Source organism: Leucoraja erinacea, chromosome 19 (genome assembly GCF_028641065.1).
Source record: "Leucoraja erinacea ecotype New England chromosome 19, Leri_hhj_1, whole genome shotgun sequence".
Taxonomy (NCBI): Eukaryota; Metazoa; Chordata; class Chondrichthyes; order Rajiformes; family Rajidae; genus Leucoraja; species Leucoraja erinaceus.
Genome location: NC_073395.1, coordinates 9,941,944 through 9,962,114, shown reverse-complemented (window position 1 = coordinate 9,962,114; position 20,171 = coordinate 9,941,944). Strand labels below are relative to the sequence as shown.

Below are 20,171 nucleotides of genomic sequence, written 5' to 3'. Positions count from 1 at the left end.
TCCTGGTGGAATGAGAGTTGGAACATCAGTGTCTATTCCTGCCATTTTGAGCCACCTTGATATAGTTTGAGTCGTGACCCTATCATGCAGTTTCTTGTAAGAGATAAACAACTCCATACTCTGACCTCGAATGTTCCGAGTATATGCTATGTATTGTTAGATGTGTCTTGTTATACACAGTCGTTTGCCATATGGGTGTACCATAAAATCAAACCCTAGACCCGAGGAACCCGATCTGTTTTCTTTTATTAAATCCTGTATGACAACACCAGTTTCTCGGTGAGATGATCAGGGAGTCCAGGCTCTGTTTGCTTAATGGCTGGACTAGTTGTGCGGTAAATAACACCATGAGCATAACCATCTTCCTGGTCTGTTACTGAAGTGACAACGCTGTTATGAGCTACAAGCTCCTCAGCATGTTGAGAAAACGACACCCACGTCCCAGATTTCGGAGTACCTGGTTTGCTTACCAGGGGTGCGCTCCCACCGCGTGCCGTTCCGATCCTTGTGATAGGTAATTGGAGAGTGCACTTGTGGCACTATTAATGGCACTGTAGCTCCATCGATTATCCTAATGGAGGCTTGTTAAAATCCCAATACGGCCAGAATGTTTTTGGCCGAGATTGTTGTCCAAGCAGTATATGCCCCATTTCTTGATGTGTCCAAGGTACTGCTTCCGTGTTGACAGTCTTAGTGCAGATGAGATGAGATTCATCGTCCTGTCTGACAGTATAGTGGGTCTGTTAGACTCTACAAATCAATAAATCCATAGTGTTATGGCATGGAGTCTCCAGTCACTGGATAAATCAACAATTTTTTGGCAATGTTCATAGGGAACATGGTTCTAACACCATCCCCTGTAAGACTGAAAACCATGATTGAGAAGGTCAGTCGGGTACTCTGAAAATTCCAGATGCCGAGTGTGGTTGAATTTACCCTAGTACCCCATTGATGGGTCCGAATGGGGGGAAAACCTCACCCTATGGCTTATTTACATAACAATGCCAAGCTGGTTTACGAATTTTAGTACATAATATTGGGGCTAATGATTGCCCCTTTTGTAAGCTCTATATTGCCAAAGTTCCTCTATTGAGTCAATGCCTGCCATATAGAAACCCGCAACTGACACCAAGTCTTTATCAATAATAAGAGCATCCATCTTAAAATGAATATCTAGAACAAATGTGTTTAGGGTTAAATCAATGATAATCCTGCAACCCTACTCTATTTTATTTTAATAAATATGTTCAATCCAATCTTTCGTGTACAAATCTTGTAGCACCATGTGGGTTTTAGATTGTTTGGTTTATGTAAGGACAAAATGCCCTTCTGGTGTATGATGTACTGTGGTTATTGGGATGAGAAAAAACCCTATCAGATAACCCTGAATACTGCTGAGATTATATGAATCTGTAGTGATTATATACCATACATAACTGTAGTGTTGCAACCTCCCCTACCCTCGTAGGTCCCTATTTTAACAGAAGAAAATAAGGTTCTGGTTTAATATTTCTTGTTCGGGGTTGTGTGGGAGGTTTAGGCTTCCGCATCTTCCAGGGTGGCCGCCCTGGCCATACCCTAAAACGGATCCTGCAGGTTATATTGATTTCTGACACTGCTACTGGTATGAGCCACATTTTTTATGGCCTTGCCTGTGGCTGGTATCATGCTCCAAAATAGGCCCTTGCGCTGGCCTTAATGAGCCCCAGTGTCTTGGCTTAGTCCACACACGGTTCTTTGTTTGCAAATGGTAGCATTTTTGGGGTCCTAGTGCTGGCTGAATGGCCGCCTTCCACTTGTAGTTCAGGTCATATTGCATATTATTAAACAGATCTAGTGCGTCTTGATGGTCTTTGGTTACCTACGTTTAGTCCAGGGTGCGGGTGTATGCTATGATGCCTTCCGTCAATCCCTTGAAGGTTCTCTGGATCTTGAGGTCCTGGTTCCTGATGTTCGTCCATATGCTGCCAAATGCATTGGTTTACACTGGGCACCTGTAATGCCTCACCGTTGCCAGGTGGCAGATGTCTGGCCAGTGTTTGTAATTTTTTTCCCTTGTTGGCGTATGTGGCCAGACATATAGTAATACTATTGCCATCCTGGATCCAAGTCTACCCATGTTTGACTTGGCTAAAGTAATCAGCCACCATGTCCAGCAGAGTCCCTGCTGTGTTAGGATCATGGGACGCTGTATTACCAGGCTCTGGCCCATCAGGGTCCTGCCTACTCTTTTTTATAGAGTTAGAGATCTCTAGGGTCCCACACGGGGTACCCATGTGGGGCTTAACTGCTGCCCACTTGTCTTTTGTTCTGCGGACCCCTCTTGCAAGTCAACCCAGAACTGACCCACAGTGCTCCCCTCTGATGGGGTAGAAGCATTGTGCAGCCCTCAAAGAGGTACTGCTGTGGTTTTATCACGTTGGAGCAAGGCTCCATACACCGCTTCTTCCCGCTCCAGCCCTCTCGGGCGCTGGTTGCCGGTGGTTTTATGCAAAGTCGGACCCTTCTGAGTCCACTACCTTGTTTAATTTGTGTCTAGCCTACCGCTCGGTCACATGGATCTGGCCGGTGCGGGGCCGACATCGGGCACAGCTGATCCCACTACGGTTGATCCAAGTGCCGCTGGCTGCTGCTGGCTGCCCGCTGTTCCATGGTCCTCCTTCTCCAGTTTTGTCCTTCCTTCCGTGAAGTGGATATGGCCGGTGAGGGGGATAACTGGCACAGCTGCTTCCATCTATTCCTTTAACCTGGCTTCAACGCTCTCAGCACTCCTGGCTGCCCCTTTATCTTAGACCCCTGGGACCGACCCCCGTACTGACGGTACTGGTCCCTAGTGGTCGTTGCAGCCGGCCAACCCCACTCTAATGCCCTCAATTCTGGGCACTCCTACTTATATGGTCCTTAGCTAAGGGACATATAAGACATTAAAACTGATGATAACAGCTACTATAGTTTTTATATAATATATATGGTCCGTAGATAAGGGGTGTATCAGATATTAAACTAATAAGAACAGATACTACACTTGATCTTAGCCAAAAAGCCGAGAAGCGATTATTGTAACTAAAAAACCCCGCTGGGACCGATCCTGGTACTCACATACTGGTCCCTTGTAGTAGATTGCAGCCAGTCAATTGCAAAGTCCTTTGCTGCCGAGAAATGAACTTTCTCACCATGCTGGAGCGAAGTTGGGCGCAGGTGTTTTTCCCTCTCCGGGAATCGATGTGCCCATGCTGCTCCTGCCGTTGCCAGCTCCTCACGAAGTGCCAGCTGCCACTGCTGCTGCCTGTGCTGCTGCTGCTGTCTGTGCTCCTGCCGCTGTTAGTGCTGCTGCAGCTGCCGGTGCTCCTGCAGCTGCCGGCTCCCACTGCTGCTGCCGCTGCCGCTGCCGCCGCCGCTGCCGCTCCTCCGTGGTTCTCCCGCCGGCCTTACATGGACCTGGTCCATGTCTGCACCTAGAAGGTAAGTTGAAGGAAACGCAGGGTCTCTTACCTGCTGTTCCCGACTTTCCTTCTCCCGCCGGTGACCGTCGTTCCCTGTGTCGGGTTCAAGCCGCTTGGACCCCGGTGTTCACGGGCCTGGTCCTTCGCGGCAGCTCCGCAGCCGGTAACCCCGGCTGTACCTATGGATCCCCTGGACCCTGGGCCTTACCTTTTGAAGAAGGTTTTCAGCCCGAACGTCCCGTTCCGACTCCATCAGTGCCGCTGCACTCGCTGAGTGTTCCGAGCCCCTCGCTGGTCTGAGCTGTCTGTCCCGCAGCCTCTGTGCTGGCTGCTACCGACTGCTCCCAAGCCAGTCTCGCTTGAGACTGGCATAGGGACCTTTTTTACTTTGCTTCCCGCCCGGCCGAGAGGTGAATTTTGCCGGTGCGGGAGCAAAGTCGGGCTCAGGTTGTTCCCCTCCAGGGAAACTCGTGCTGTTGCTGCTGCTGGCTGCTCGCCCTCCACGGGTCTCCCTGCCGGCTTTCCGCAGCCACCTAAAAGTAGGTAGTAAAAAAGGAACGCAGAGTCTCTTACCTGCTGTTCCCGACTTTCAAATTCTCCCGCTTGGGGAACGCCGTTCCCCCTGTGTGACTCGTTGCAATGCGTGTAGCGATATGACACGCATGCGTGGAAGCGGGGTTCTTCACGAAGTCACTCACGTGACTCCGAAGTAAAATCATATCACGATATAACACAGGGCGGCATGGTGGCACAGCGATAGAGTTGCTGCCTTACAGTGCCCTGTGACCCGGGTTCGATCCGGACCACAAACTCTGCTTTCTGTACAGAGTTTACATATTCTTTTCCGGCTGCTCCGGCTTCCTCCCGCATTCCAAAGACGTGCAGATTTGTTGGTCACTTATCCTCTGTAAATTGGCCCTAGTGTGTAGGATTCAAAATTGGGATAACATAGAAGTCGTGGTCGGCACTGTCTCGGTTGGCAGAAAGGCCTGTTGCCGCGTTGTATTTCTAAAATTACTATATATAATCATATAGGGATATAATTACATACCACCATATGATATAGTAATATATAATCACTAGTATTTGTGATAATATGTGATTATCGCTAGTGATAATGACTAAATATTACTTTGTAATCTCTATCACTCCCCTCCAAAGAGACGGCATGGAACATATTCCCACTGAAGAGGGAGAGCAATAATTTGTTATATTATGTAAATGTTGTATCATAATATATCAGTGAGCGTCACGGTGGCGCAGCGGTAGAGTTGCTGCTTTACAGCGCCAGACACCCGGGTTCGATCCTGACTACGGGCGCTGTCTGTACGGAGTTTGTACATTCTCCCCGTGACCTGTGTGGGTTTTCTCCAAGATCTTCCGTTTCCTCCCACCCTCCAAAGACGTACAGGTTTGTAGCTTAATTGGCATGGTATAAGTGTAAATTATCCCTAGTGTGTGTAGGATAGTGCCAACGTGTGGGGATCGCTGGTCGGTGCGGACTCTGTGGGCCGAAGGTCCTGTTTCCGCAGTGTATCTCCAGACTAAACTAAACTTTATGAAAGGCAGGATCTTTCACATCGCAAGACACAAAAGGCTGGAGTAACTCAGCGGGACAGGCAGCATTTCTGGATAGAAGGAATGGGTGACGTTTCGGATCAAGACCCTTCTTCAGATTCTCAGTCTGAAGAAGGGTCTCGACCCGAAACTTCACCCATTCCTTCTTTCCAAAGATGCTGCCTGTCCCGCTGGACAAATTTCCAGTTGTCCGTGTCTGCTATTATCTCCCTGAGGTAATTTGTGCTGATTTGTCAATTGTTGGTTTAGAGATACAGCACGGAAACAGGCCCTTTGGTCCACCGAGTCCGTGCCGACCAGCGATCCATGCACATTAACACAATTTATAATTTTACCAAACCAATTAACCTACAAACCTGTACGTCTTTTGGAGTGTGGGAGGAAACCAGAGCTCTCAGGGAAAACCCATGTAGGTCATGGGCAGAATGTACAAACTCCTTACAGTCAGCACCGGTAGTCAGGACCAAACGCGGTGTCTGGCGCTGTGAGGCAGCAACTCTACCGCTGAGCAATCTTGTTGACTCGGAGGAGATTTGTTCTACGGACATTACCCACAGAAAACACATGGAGAATCGTTGCGAGAAAGGAGATTTCTCTCCCATTATTCGCTGTGTACCCCCAATATACTTTACATTTTCTGCAGTTCATCGAGAAAAATAGTACTATACAATTGTTGGACAGATTTGAGAAATGAGCTGTCTACGTTGCATTGTTAAGTCGCGATCAATCTGTACTGTTGAATTCACTCAGATGGACTTTACTAAAGCTTCAATGATTTCTTATTGAAATTTGCGGGAATGACAATCATTCTCTTCCAGACATTAACTTTCCTCCTGTCAACCCCTTTATACCACATTTGAAGCCAATATCATAATGCAAAACAACTTCCCATTATATATCAGTCTGAAGAAGGGTTTCGGCCCGAAACGTCGCCTATTTCCTTCGCTCCATAGATGCTGCCGCACACGCTGAGTTTCTCCAGCAATTTTGTGTACCACCCATTATTTATATCAAGGTTTGAATTGGTCTTGGACATTTGAACTTCATGGGAATGATTTTGATAATTACGTTTTAATTTTCTGCAACCTGGGCAGTGGTAGAGCTACTGCCTTACAGCGCCAGAGACCCGGGTCCGATCCCAACTACGGGTGCTGTCTGTATGGAATTTGTACGTTCTCCCCGTGACCTGCGAGTGTTTAGTCCGAGATCTTTGGTTTCCTCCCACACTCCAAACACGTACAGGTTTGTAGGCTAATTGGCTTGGTATCAATGTAAAATTGTCCCTAGTGTGTGTAGGAGAGTGTTAGTGTGCGGGGATCGCTGGTCGGCGCAGACTCGGTGGGCTGAAGGGCCTGTTTCCGCGCTGTATCTCTAAATTAAAATAAAAAAACGAAACTGCTTACATTCTGCGATTCTTTCACAACATTAGTTCTTTATTTGTCATATGCACCGAAGTACATTGAAATTCAAGATAGACACAAAATGCTGGAGTAACTCAGCGGGACAGGCAGCCTCTCTGGAGAGCAGGAATGGGTGACGTTTCGGGTTGAGACCCTTAGGTCAGACCCAAAACATACCCTGGTCGACCAGAAATGCTGGAGAAACTCAGCGGGTGAAGCAGCATCTATGGAGAGAAGGAATAGGCGACATTTCGGGTCGAGACCCTTCTTCAAAACATCCCTATTCCTTTTCTCCAGAGATGCTGCCTGACCTGCTGAGTTACTCCAGCGTTTTGTGTCCACCCCCAAAAAGTTTACATATTTTTTACTGAAAATGCATCTGTCTTCATCCCTCGAAACCTTTCTGCCAGTGGGAGGATTTAGATGACGTTCCCCATGTGAAGTTGGGGTTCTTAATGGTGCCATCATGAGTTCCAATGTGCATAAAGAAAAAAATAAGGGGCATGAGTTTTCTCTGACAGTCAGAGGAACATTTGCCTTTGTGATACTCTGACACTTTGATGATTATTTGAGTTGTTAGTGGCAAGATAGATACAAGTCTGAAACAGTGGCATGGCCATCCACCGTGGATGATGTATAGGCAATTATACCTTTTGTCTCAAACTGATGGGGATGGCTGGAAGATTTCATATAATCAGGCGCATATTAAACTTGCCCAACCTTGAAGCTTTGGAAGAGGGATGGAGTGATGTCGTGGCTGAACAGTTAAAACAGCTGTTTTATCAACAGTTTCAGTACCCAACTGGTTGAGTTGATTGAGGTATGATGGCTATCCATATTTATATTGTAAGCACCAGCAAACAATGTCTTATCTGTTTCAGATTATTATCCTTGCCATTACAACAGGGAAAGTTTCCATATTTCAGAGCGACAAAACGAAGTGTGTATCGTTTGACGTTTAATACAATTCTCATAGAGTCAGACAGCACGTAAAACGGGCCCTTTGGCTCAACAAATCTGGGCCTCATCTAAGCTAGTCCCATATGTCTGTGTTTGGCCCATATCGCTCTAATTCATGTACCTGATCAAGTATTCCCTGGTGGCGCAGATGTAGAGTTGTTGCCTTACAGTGCCAGAGACCCCAGTATGTACTGGCTACTAGTGCTGTCTGTATCGACTTTGTACATTTTCCCACGCATGTGTTTTCCCCGGATGCTGCGTTTTCCTCCCACATTATAATTACGCCCAGGTTTGTAGGTTTAATTGGCTTCGGTAAAGATTGTAAATTGTCCCCAGTGTGTGTAGGGTGGTGCTTGCGTACGGGGATCGCTGGTTGGCGCAGACGGGGTGGGCCGAAGGGCCTGTTTCCGCGCTGTATCGCTAAACTAAACTAAACTATTCAGCCGCATTCACAAGAAGAGGGCCATTGAAAGAAACAACTGCTTAAGTTAGTATGGGTGCCATGGAGCAGGAGAGACCAAGATCCACTATATCAATGTGATCAACATGTCTTCTGGGGACTGTTTGGACTTTCTTTGCAATGTTAACACAAAAACTTGGTGATAACATCAAGATTTACGAATGTTATATTATCATATGTCCCACAAAGGAACAATTAATTTCTTACTTACAACAACTGATGTGTAAATGCTAATAATGCCAAAGACTTGGTGGACTAGCGTTCTGCTTGGGTAGTTTATATACTCAGCGAGGACAAATCTGAACTCCATCTGAGCTCAAGCACTAAAAAATGTTCTAATCCCCCAACCAACAAGAGCATTCAGCAATAGTTAGTCAGATTGGAATTTTCCCCCATGTTTTGTGTACAGGGCATATCTGGGCAATTTTACATATTGTTGGGCAGATGCCATTGTTTGAACTGTACTGGAGAAAATCATAAATTCATAAATTCTTGGAGCAGAATTAGGCCATTCAGCCCATCAAGTCTACTTGGCCATTCAATCATGGCTGATCTATCTTTCCCTCTCAACCCCACTCTCCTGCCTTCTCCCCATAACCCTTGACACCCGTACTAATCAAAAATCAGTCAATCTCCAACTTAAAGGTATCCATTAACTCGGTGTCCAAGCCCTCTGTAGCAATGCATTCCACAGATTCACCGCCCTCTGACTACAGAAATTCCTCCTCGTCTCTTTTCTAAAGGTAACTCATTTTTTTCTGAGGCTATGGCCTCTGGTCCTAGACTCTCCCACTAGTGGAAACATCCTCTCCACATCCGCTCTATCCAGGCCTTTCACTATTCGGTAACTTTCAATGAGGTCCCTCCTCATCCTTCTAAACTCCAGCGAGTACAGGCCCGGGGCCGACAAACACTCATCATATGTTAACCCAATCATTCCTGGGATCATTCTCGTAAACTGGACCCTCTCCAAAGCTTGGCACATCCTTCCTCAGACATGGGGCCCCAAACTACTCACAATACTCCAAATGTGGTCTGACCAGAGCCTTATTAAAGCCCCAGGATTACATCCCAGCTGGGATAGAGATTGGGCTAGTTTTCGAGCCCACGAGTCTAGGATTATAGCTGGGATACTGTTTGGTCCTCTTCACGTGTCCAATGCTCTAAACTATTGCCTGATATCATGTGCAATAAGTTGAAGTGGCTGAAGAATGATCTCTGTCATGGTGGAGATCTCAGGTGGTAGCTGAAGTAGGTCATGCCTGAGCTGAAGATAGGAGTGAGTCTACAATTAAAGATGTAATAACTACAACACGAGAAGAAAGAAAAATGGTGTCTTGACTAATCCCGTGGAGTTTGACGATGCGACTGGTGGAATAGCTAAGGGGGGGGAATCAATGGATGCATTACCTTTAGATTTCCTTTTCAATACTGGAGATCTTGTGTCCGCTGTGTGTCAGTTATGACTGGTGGGACCGATGCTTAGAACCCAACTTTAGTTTAGTTTAGCGGGGAAACAGGCCCTTCGGCCCACCGAGTCCGCGCCGACCATCAATCCCTGCTCACCAATGCTATCCTAAGGTCAATTTACAATTATCCCAAAGCCAATTAACCTACAAACCTGTGCATCTTTGGAGGAAACCGGAGATCCCTGAGAAAACCCACGCAGGTCACGGGGAGAACGTGCAACATCTGTGCAGACAAATTAGGATTTATATCAAAGATGGAGCCGTTTCATTTTGAAAATTGCTGACGAGTTGGGATTGTGAGTAGGGAGAAGGATGTGAAAGACCTCAGGACTTCAGTCTTCCGAATCCATCAGCAAGTCACAGTTTGACGCAAGTGCATAGAAACGTGGGCGTTACTGCTAAACTACAGCAATCCTGAACTGTTGATGATAGGCATTGAGATCCTATCCAATTTTTTAAGAGTATTCATTCATTGAGGGGGCTCTTGATTTCTTGATTAGTAAGGGTGTCAGGGCTTACTGGGAGAAGGCAGGAGAATGGGGTTGAGAGGGAAAGATAGATTGAATGGCGGAGTTGACTTGATGGGCCGAATACTGCTCCTAGAACATGTGAAATTCTGAACTCTTTTGATACGATCACCTTGATTAAGTGTAGGGTGTAGCACAGCACCACATTGTAAATGGAACAGAGCCAGAATGATAGTGGGGCTTAGAGGATTCAGTGATGGCCACATTGCATGGTCATGAAGGTTGACATAGCAAATGTTTTGTAAATGTTGAATAGATGCAATTATCTTCTAATTGTGGACAGAATTGAGGGCCACCATTTTGTGATTGAGGCTGGCGTGCTCAGGCCTCACACTCCAAGGACGTACAGATTTGTAGGTTAATTGGCTTGGTATAAGTATAAATTGTCCCTAGATAGCGCTCGTTGGATAGCGCTCGTGTGCAGGGATCGCTGGTCGGCACGGACGCGGTGGGCCGAAGGGCCTGTTTCCGCGCTGTATCTCCAAACCAAGGTTGGGTTCTAAGCAGGGGTGAAATTAGGAAGTGCTTTCAGAGATCTGGCAAAATAATGAAAGTATGGTATCCTCTTCATCCAAATCATTGTAAATGCAGAATGACCTGAAACTTGCAAGAGCTGAAATTGAAATTTAGCTGGTGACGGATTTCAAGCGGAGTAAACCAAATGCAGATAAATTGAATCAATGTACAGATTAATCACAATTCGAATGGGAGTCGAACAGGTTCCAGGAGCTGAACGGTACTCTTTATGTTTATGCCCCAAAAGACCGGTTTTAAGATGAGATCAAAGGCATTTGTTCGTTTGTTCTTAAGATTCTGTTATAGAACTCTACTTCACTGTGCAGTTAATAGGTATTTTGCAAGCTTTTGTATTATAACTTGATTGCAACCTTATTTCTTCATGGTTTAATCTCAAAGGATGCTTAGACTTGGCAGAAAATTATTCACCGGTTCATTCGTAGAATAGCAAATGCAACTATTAGGAGAAGCTGCCATCAATTTTACTTTAGTTTTAGTGCGAATGGATGGGTTCTTTATCACGCCGTTTTTTAAGCCGTGTTCCTTGACTTTTTGTGCTCTGTTTTCGCAATGGTGTGACTGGATTGTTGAGCAAGATCACAGGGGGATAGCCAGTTTGGAGACTCTGCTGCTTTTGTGCAGAAGGTTTATTGAAGGGTGGTGTTGGTGGAGGGGGGGGGCAACAAGATTAGGGGACTGGTATTCAAAATTGTAGTACGCAGAAACTTCTTCTCGTAAAGGTTGTGAATCTCTGGAGTCCTTTAGCCGTACAACGTGGATACTGGCCCTTCGGCCCAACTTGCCCACGCCGACCAACATGTCCCACCTGCACTAGTCCCACCTGCCCATATCCCTCTAAACCTGTCGCATCCACAGACCTACTTCACTGGGCCCGACTGGTCTTGACCCGATACGTCTGAAGAAGGGTCTTGTCTCAAATCGTCACCCATTCCTGCTGAGTGTCCTGCTGAGTTACTCCAGCATTTTGTGTCTATCTTTGGTTTAAACCAGCATCCGCAGTTCGTTCCTACACAAACGCTGTCTAAATGTTTCTTAATCATCGCGATGGTCCCTGCCTCAGCTGTATGACGGAGTGGTGTTGTCAAGCTGGAAATGGTGCAGAGAAGATTTACGAGGATGTTGCCAGGACCCGAGGGCCTGAGCATTGTGGAGAGCTTGAGCAGGCTGGGACTATTCATTGGAACACTGGAGCATGAGGGGTGATCTGTAGAGGTGTGCAAAATCACGAGAAGAATAGATTGGGTAAACACACAGAGTCTCTTGACCAGAGTAAGGGAACCGAGAACTAGAAGATATAGGTTTAAGGTGGGGGGGGGGGGGGGGGGGGGGGGGGGGGGGGGGGGGGGGGGGGGGGGGGGGGGGGGGGGGGGGGGGGGGGGGGGGGGGGGGGGGGGGGGGGGGGGGGGGGGGGGGGGGGGGGGGGGGGGGGGGGTGGGGGGGGGAGGAACCTGAGGGGTAACATTTTTACCCAAAGGGTGGTAGGTGTACGGAACGAGGTAGGAGGAAATAAAAACTGATGTAAGGATGGAGAAAGTATTCTGAAGTAAATTCACCTTTAAACCAAAGGGGAATTGAACTAACATTCATTTACATCGTATATGGGAATACATATTGATTGGACTAGAGTGTCCTGTGGTGGACTATTGATCCAAGGTCTTCAGAAATAAACAGTATGTCTTAACAGGACCACAAACTGGAGTCATTGATCATAATTTTTATTACATTAACCAAAGATCAATGAACTTGCTTTCTTCCATTGAAGTGCGTTCAATATTTTCACTGCATTTATTTTATAAACAGGTGTTTCGTTTTTAGTTTACTAAACAGCGCTGAAACAGGCCCTTCGACCCACCGAATCTGCGCCAACCAGCAATCCCCGCACATTAACACTATCCTACACACACTAGGGACAATTTACAATTATACCAGGCCAGTTAACCTACAAACCTGTACGCCTTTGGAGTGTGGGAAGAAACCGGAGCTCCCAGAGAAAGCCCACGCGGGTCACGGGGAGAGTGTACAAACTCCGCACATACAGAGAGCAGCCGTGGTCAGGATTGAACCCGGGGCGCTGTGAGGCAGCAACTCTACCGCTGTGCCACCTTGCTGTTGTTTGGGGTGGAAAGTGGAAATGGCGAAGCACTAGCGGGAATGAGCTCTGAAGTTAGCGTGCCGCTTTCTGCTGCACCATTGTTGTGGCTCGGGCATCATTAATGCCCCACAGCCTTCCTTCATCATGGCTGGCTGGCTGAGAGCTTTTTTCCACAGAGATGAAACGTTTCACCTCTGCCTGACCGACCACACAAAGACTGAGAGGAGTATTGATTTGAATTTGCCAAACTCAGTAAGCAAATTGGAGTGACAGACAACCCCAGGGCTTAAAATCCTTACAATGACAAGGAGCTAAGCAGAGTTTCCCATAACACGGCTGAGTGAAGTTCGAGCATTTTACTGCATTTGCTACTGTGTGGAAGGATGTACACAGTTGCATCATTTTCTCCAGTGTTATTGTCAAAACAAAAACAACTTGTGGAGCAAACTTGCAGAGCCATCCAGCCCTTGTTTAGATCTGTACAGCACGGAAACAGGCCCTTCGGCCCAACACGTCCATGCCATCCAAGATGCCCCATCTAAGCGGGTCCCACCTGTCCGCCTTTGGCCCATATTCCTCAAAACCATTCCTATCCACATAACGGTCTAAATGTTGCCTCACCCACTGAGTTCTTCCAGCACTTCATCAGCTGACCATGTCAGTAACCCTCTCCTGTTGGCACAGGAGCGGAGTGGTAGAGTTGCTGCCATACAACGGCAGAGACCCGGTTCGATCCTATCTATGGTTGCTGTCTGCATGGAGTTTGCACGTTCTCCCTGTGGCCTGCATGGGTTTTCTCTGAGAGCTCCGGTTTCCTCCTACACACCAAAGATGTACAAGTTTATAGGTTTATTGGCTTCTGTGAATTGTAAATAGTTGCCATTGTGTGTCGGATAGTGTGAGTGTACGGGGTGATCACTGGTCAGTGCAAACTCAGTGAGCCGAAGGGCCTGTTTCCACGTTGTATCTCTAAAGTCTAAAGCCTAAAGTCTGTCTGTTCCACCTCTCACACATCTGCCCAGATGTAAAGGTGGCTCACTATTTGGATAGTACACCACATCCACTTTTGGTAAGGCAGTTGCTTCATTAGGGTCCAGCTTCACACAATATAAGACTCTCTCCTTTCAAACACCATTATTACGAGAGTCTTAGAGTCATAGAATCATAGTGTTATTGCATGTAAACAGGCCCTTCGGCCCGATTTGCCACTGTTTTAAGAATAAGGGGTAAGCCATTTAGAACGAAGAATGGAGATGAGGAAACACTTTTTCACACAGAAAGTGTGAGTCTGTGGAATTCTCTGCCTCAGAGGGCGGTGGAGGCCAGTTCTCTGGATACTTTCAAGAGAGCTAGATAGGGCTCTTAAAGATAGCAGAGGATATGGGGAGAAGGCAGGAAAGGGGTACTGATTGGGGATGATCAGCCATGATCACATTGAATGGCGGTGCTGGCTCGAAGGGCCGAATGGCCTACTCCTGCACCTATTGTCTATTGCTGACACCGGTCAACATGTCCCATCTACACTAGTTTCACCTTCCTGCATTTGGCCCATGTCTCTCTAATCCTGTCCTATCCATGTACCTGTCCAAATGTTTCTTAAATGTGGCAATGGTACCTGTCTCAATAACCTGCTCCTACAGCTTGTTCCATACACCCACCACCCTCTGTGTGTGAAAAATGTACCCCTCAGATTCCTTTTAAATCTCCCCCCCCCTCACCTTAAACCTATATCCTCTGGTTCTCGATTCTCCTACTCTGGGAAGATACTCTGTGCATCTACCCGATCTATTCCTCTCATGATTTTGTACACCTCTATAAGATCACCCCTCATCCTCCTGTACTGCTATTCCTTGGAGAGCAGGAGGATGAGGGGTGATCTTACAGAGGTGTACAACAACATGAGAGTCCTAGCCTGCTCAACCTCTCCCTATAGCTCAGGCCCTCGAGTTCTGGCAACACCTTTCAGGATGTTTTAGGGGAACAAAATGAAACTGGATAGAATGACATGTGGAATCACTTTCTATTATATGAACTCAACATCACATCATTACTGACTGGAAAATAACAGTGAGCGAGAGTGTAGTATTTGAATTGACAAGGTGCCAGTACATGTAAGGAACACACACTGTCAGTGAAATCTGAGGTGAAAGCTTTTATTCAGTGGACATCCTTGGTATATTTATTTACTTGTTATTTTCCTGACTCAGCTGTACCATCACGGTGCATATTGTGCGATTATAATTGGATGATGCTGTTAGACCTGGCACCATCAGCCTTCAAGTTGCCAAACGGACCTCCCATTCTAATCCATTTTCAGCATATGATTTAATGCACACGAAGTTGCATGTACATACCATTCTTAAATCTCGTCACTTAAATGCCTTGATGTCAATTTCTTCCTGACCATTCCTCCATTAGAAAATGTGGAGAGACTTTTTTTAGTTTCGTTTAAATAAGAGGTACGGCGCGGAAACAGGCCCTTCGGCCCAACGAGTCCGCACCGACCACCAATCCCCCATACACTAAAACTATCGTACACACGGGAGGGACAATTTACAATTTTTACCAACCTAATTGATTCCCAAATCTGTACGTCTTTGGATGTGGGAGGAAACCGCAGTTACCGGGGAAAACCCACACAGGGCGAATGTACATACTCCGCACAGGCAAGCACCCACAGTTGGGATCGAACCTGGGTCTCTGGCACTGTAAGGCAGCAACTCTATGTAAGGCAGCAATGAATAACGTCAGTCCAAACTATTATCTGCAGAAATTGGTAACAAAATTTCAATTAGATTTACAATATAATACAAAGACACACATACAGCCACACACACACACACACACACACACACACACACACACGTGTGTGTGTGTGTGTGTGAGTGTGTGTGTACATATCTATATATATACATGATACACAGCCACACACATATATATACTGTTTTTAATATATTTTTAATATTATCTCTCATATTATGTCACACTTTCCCTACAATCAGCCTGAAGAAGGGTTCCGACTCGAAATGTCACCTATCCATGTTCTCCGGAGATGCTGCCTGACCCACTGAGTTACTCCAGCACTTTGTGTCTATCTATGGTTTGGTTCCTTGTGTCTAGCTATGGTGTAGTTCCTTTTTATTACAGATGTCTATTTTATTATTCAGGGCATGTGCCTGATGTAAGTGTGTTCCTACAGTCACTGCTATAGTTTCCTCTGTTCACTGATGTTTGCAAGGAAGGGCAGATGAGTAAAAAAAAAACTGGCCTCCCATATTTTGGTGGGGAGGGAGAATGGGCCATTATACTTGGATTTCCATTCACTGCACACCATTATGATTTTGCACGTGACCTTAAATTGCATTGTTAATGATTTCAAAACAGAAACACAATGTCAACATATGGCAACATCGTTATTTAGCAATATGGTTGATGCTGGCTTTGGTTAAATGGCAGCTACCTTATCTCTAGACCAGAAGGTTTAAATCCCATTCTAGATAAAGAGAACAACGCTCCCACTTATATCTTGCATGGTGGGTGAAGCCTTCTTTCTTGCCTGTTGAGATGAGAGATCACAGGGCACTAGTCGAAGAGAGAGGGACGTTCTCGATACCTTGCCCGACCACTTTTTTTTTTAAACCCTCAACGATTTTGATATCCCGATGTAGTAAAATTCTGCTGGATTTTCTGCAGAACAATCAAGATTTTACCACAAAAAGGCTTAATTAGGTACAAAATGCTTTGTGATTTTCTGAGATCATCCATCAATCTAGTCCACGGCATTCTATAATTTGCAATGTAGAAGGGCACAGATGTGCAGAATGCAATAATTGTATTGACAAAACCAATTTTCAATTAAAAGTTTTAAAATGTAAACTTGAGTGCTTAAATGCAAAACTCCAGATTGCTCATTAACTATTCAGGGCATCACCCAGAGAGAACATCTGTGCACCCCGCTCAACAATGATATTAACATTTAAATTGACCTAACAGTGCTCCAATTCAAAGATTAACTCTCAGCCAAGGAAATACACGAGCTAATACGCAATAAAACGAAAGGATGCATTAATATTGCAAAGCGGCTCCCTGCTGCAGTTTAGTCTGAGTATTGCATTCGGAACCACAGGCGGGGTTTATTTTGATCTGCCGATCATCCCTCCCCTCCCCCCCCCCCCCCCCCCCCCCCCCCCCCCCCCCCCCCCCCCCCCCCCCCCCCCCCCCCCCCCCCCCCCCCCCCCCCCCCCCCCCCCCCCCCCCCCCCCCCCCCCCCCCCCCCCCCCCCCCCCCCCTCCCCCCCCCCCCCATAACGGAGGAAGGAGCTTTTGTAAAGGCCAATCATCAAAAAACAACATTGGAAGCCTTTCGTACAAACAATCTTCCATTGTGCTTCTGGAATTTTAATTTACAGTTCAAATCTTAATTGCAAGTCTGACTTCAGTGGAGCATACCATCATGCCAGTTATGCATTTTCAATTATTTAATATATTCATGTACTTTCAAAAATTTACATTTTAGTCTAAATCCGTAATCTTAATATTAGGGTTAAAATGTTTCTCAGCCACGTTGGGAAGCATTTTTTCACGTGGCTAGCTGATCTAGTGCTCATTTTATGAATTATTGCATCAGGTCTCAATGGAAAGAAAGAAAGGTGAATGATAGAGTGAGGATATATATGTGTGTGAGTACATATGTGTGTGAGTGTGAGTGTGTGTGTGTGAGTGTGAGTGTGTGTGTGTGTGTGTGTGTGTGTGTGTGTGTGTGTGTGTGTCTATTTATTTATATATATAAATATATAATACTGTATATACAGTGCATTCAGAAAATATTCAGACCCCTTCACTCTTTCCACATTTTGCTATGTTACAGCCTTATTTTAAAATGGATTAAAGTCATTTTTTTTTGTCAATACACACACAATACCCCAGAATGCAGAAGTGAAAACAGGTGTTTAGAAATTTTTGCAAAGTAATGAAAAATAAATAACTGAAATATCACATTTACATAAGTATTCAGACCCTTTGCCATGACAAAATTGAGACTTAGGTTCATCCAGAGATGTCCATGAGATGTTTATACAACTTGATTGGAGTCCACCAGTGGTAAATTAAATTGATTGGACGAGTTTGAAAGGCATACACCTGTCTGTATAAGGTCCCACAGTTTACAGTGCATGTCAGAGCAAAAACCATGGCATGAAGATGAAGGAATTGTCTGTAGACCTCCGAGACAGGATTATGTTGAGACACAGATCTGGTGAAGGGTATAAAACAATGTATGCAGCATTGCAGGTCCCGAAGAGCACAGTGGCTTCCGTCAATCTTAAATGGCAGAACTTTGGAACCAGCAGGACTCTTCATAGAGCTGGCAGCCCGGCCAAACTGAGCAATCGGGGGGAGAAGAGCATTGGTCAGGGATGTGACCAAGAACCCGAAGGTCACTCTGACAGAGCTCCAGAGTTCCTCTGTGGAGATGGGAGAACCTTCCAGAAGGCCAACTATATCTGCAGCACTCCATCAATCAGGCCTTTATGGTAGAGTGGCCAGATGGAAGCCACTCCTCAGTAAAAGGCACCTGACAGCCCGCTTGGAGTTTGCCAAAAGGCACCTAAAGGACACTCAGACCATGAGAAATAAGATTCTCTGGTCTGATGAAACCTAGATTGAACTCTTTGGTGTGAACGCCAAGCTTCACATCTGGAGGAAACCCCTCAACACCTGGCCAGTACCATACCTAAAGTGAAGCATGGTGGTGGCAGCATCATGCTGTGGGGATGTTTTTCAGCGGGAGGAACTGGGAGACTAGTCAGGATTGAGGGAAAGATGAACAGAGCTAAGTACAGAGAGATTCTTGATGAAAACCTGCTCCAGAGCGTTCTGGACCTCAGACTGGGGCGGAGGTCCACCTTCCACAGGACAATTACCCCAAGCACACAGCCAAGACCATGCAGGAGTTGGCCTTGTGATAAGTCTGTGAATGTCCTTGAGTGGACCAGCCAGAGCCCGGACTTGAACCCGATCGAGCATCTCTGGAGGGACCTGAAAATAGCTGTGCATCGACACTCCCCATCCAACCTGACAGAGCTTGAGAGGATCTGCAGAGAAGAATGGGAGAAATTACCCAAATACAGGTGTGCCAAGCTTGTAGTGTCATACCCAAGAAGACTTGAGGCTGTAGTCGCTGCCAAAGGTGCCTCAACAAAGTACTGTGTAAAGTGTCTGAATACTGATGTAAATGTGATATTTCAGTTATTTATATGTAATTACTTTGCAAAAATTTCTAAACATCTGTTTTTGCTTTTTTAATATGGGGTATTGTGTGTAGATTAATGATAGAAAAAAAAGAATTTAATTTATTTTGGAATAAGGCTGTAACGTAACAAAGTGTGAAAAAAGTGAAGGGGTCTGAATACTTTCTGAATGCAATGTATACACACACACACATTTATATACACACACACACACACACACACACACACATTTATATATACACACACATATATATATATATATATATATATATATATATATATAATATTTATGTATATCATCTATTTTATATATATATATAATATTTATGTATATCATCTATTTATATATGTGTGTGTATATATATGTTTATATATAGATATAGTCTAAGGAAGGGTTTCGACACAAAATGTCACCTATTCTTTTTCTCCAGAGATGCTGTAAAACCTGCTAAGTTACTCCAGCATTCTATGTCATCTTTAGTGTGTCCCCCCCCCGGACATCAGTCTGAAGAAGGGTCTCGACCCGAAACATCGCCTATTCCTTCTCTCCATAGGTGCTGCCTCACCCGCTGAATTACTCTACCATTTTTATGTCTATCTTGCAACTGTTACTTTACTCGTGTTAATTTTGATCTGAACTAACGGGGTGCATCAGTAATACCTCAATGTTATTGTTTATATGAAGGAACTGCAGATGCTGGAAAATCGAAGGTACAATGCTGGAGAAACTCAGCGGGTGCAGCAGCATCTATGGAGCGAAGGAAATAGGCAACGTTTCGGGCCGAAACCCTTCTTCAGACTGCCTCAATGTTAAACAAGTAGCCATTCACAGTAATTCCACCAAAGACCTCGGCTACCCACACCAGATTCTTGGTTTGTGGATAAAGCATCATTCATTGGCTTCAAGTGACGTTCATACCAATTGAAAAAAGAGATGAGAAGATAGTTAGTTCTTAATGATGAGAAATGAATCAGTGAGTTTAGCTGGCTGCCTGCATGTATTTTTAATTCTACGGGGATTAATATTAGCTTCATGTAATATCAGAGGAATTAAAAAAGAACCATAAATAAAAATGCAAATTATGAATTTAATATACCTGCCATTTCCTTATTTTAATTTCCAATATCATTCTTGGTCTTCTTTCTAATTTGTTTTTTTTTTCCAAATTAATTTTAGAAATCAATTAAAACATTTATTTCGAATGATTGTTCCCAAATCTCTCCCACTACCCAGATGGGCGACACTGTTCCATTCTATTCTTTATCCCCTTGACTTTAGTTATTCCTTCCTCCTTGGTCGGCTTTTATATTGGTGAGTTCAAGTGTTGCCCCTTGGAGAGTATACACTACATATATATATATATATATACTAGCGGCAACATGACATAATGTATTCACTATATTTACAACCCACTGGAAGATACAATACTTAAAATGTATCAAATCTGCCTTTATAAA

General features: G+C 45.2%; 1 protein-coding gene and 1 pseudogene across 1 annotated transcript in view; one reads left to right on the top strand and one right to left on the bottom strand.

The window, feature by feature from the left end:
- The window catches only part of LOC129706196 (metabotropic glutamate receptor 8-like), a 255,676-nt gene that overhangs the window by 211,825 nt on the left and 23,680 nt on the right, over positions 1-20,171 (top strand). The gene's annotated exons all lie outside the window — the stretch shown is intronic.
- On the bottom strand, positions 2,948-3,055 carry LOC129706576 (U2 spliceosomal RNA; annotated as a pseudogene).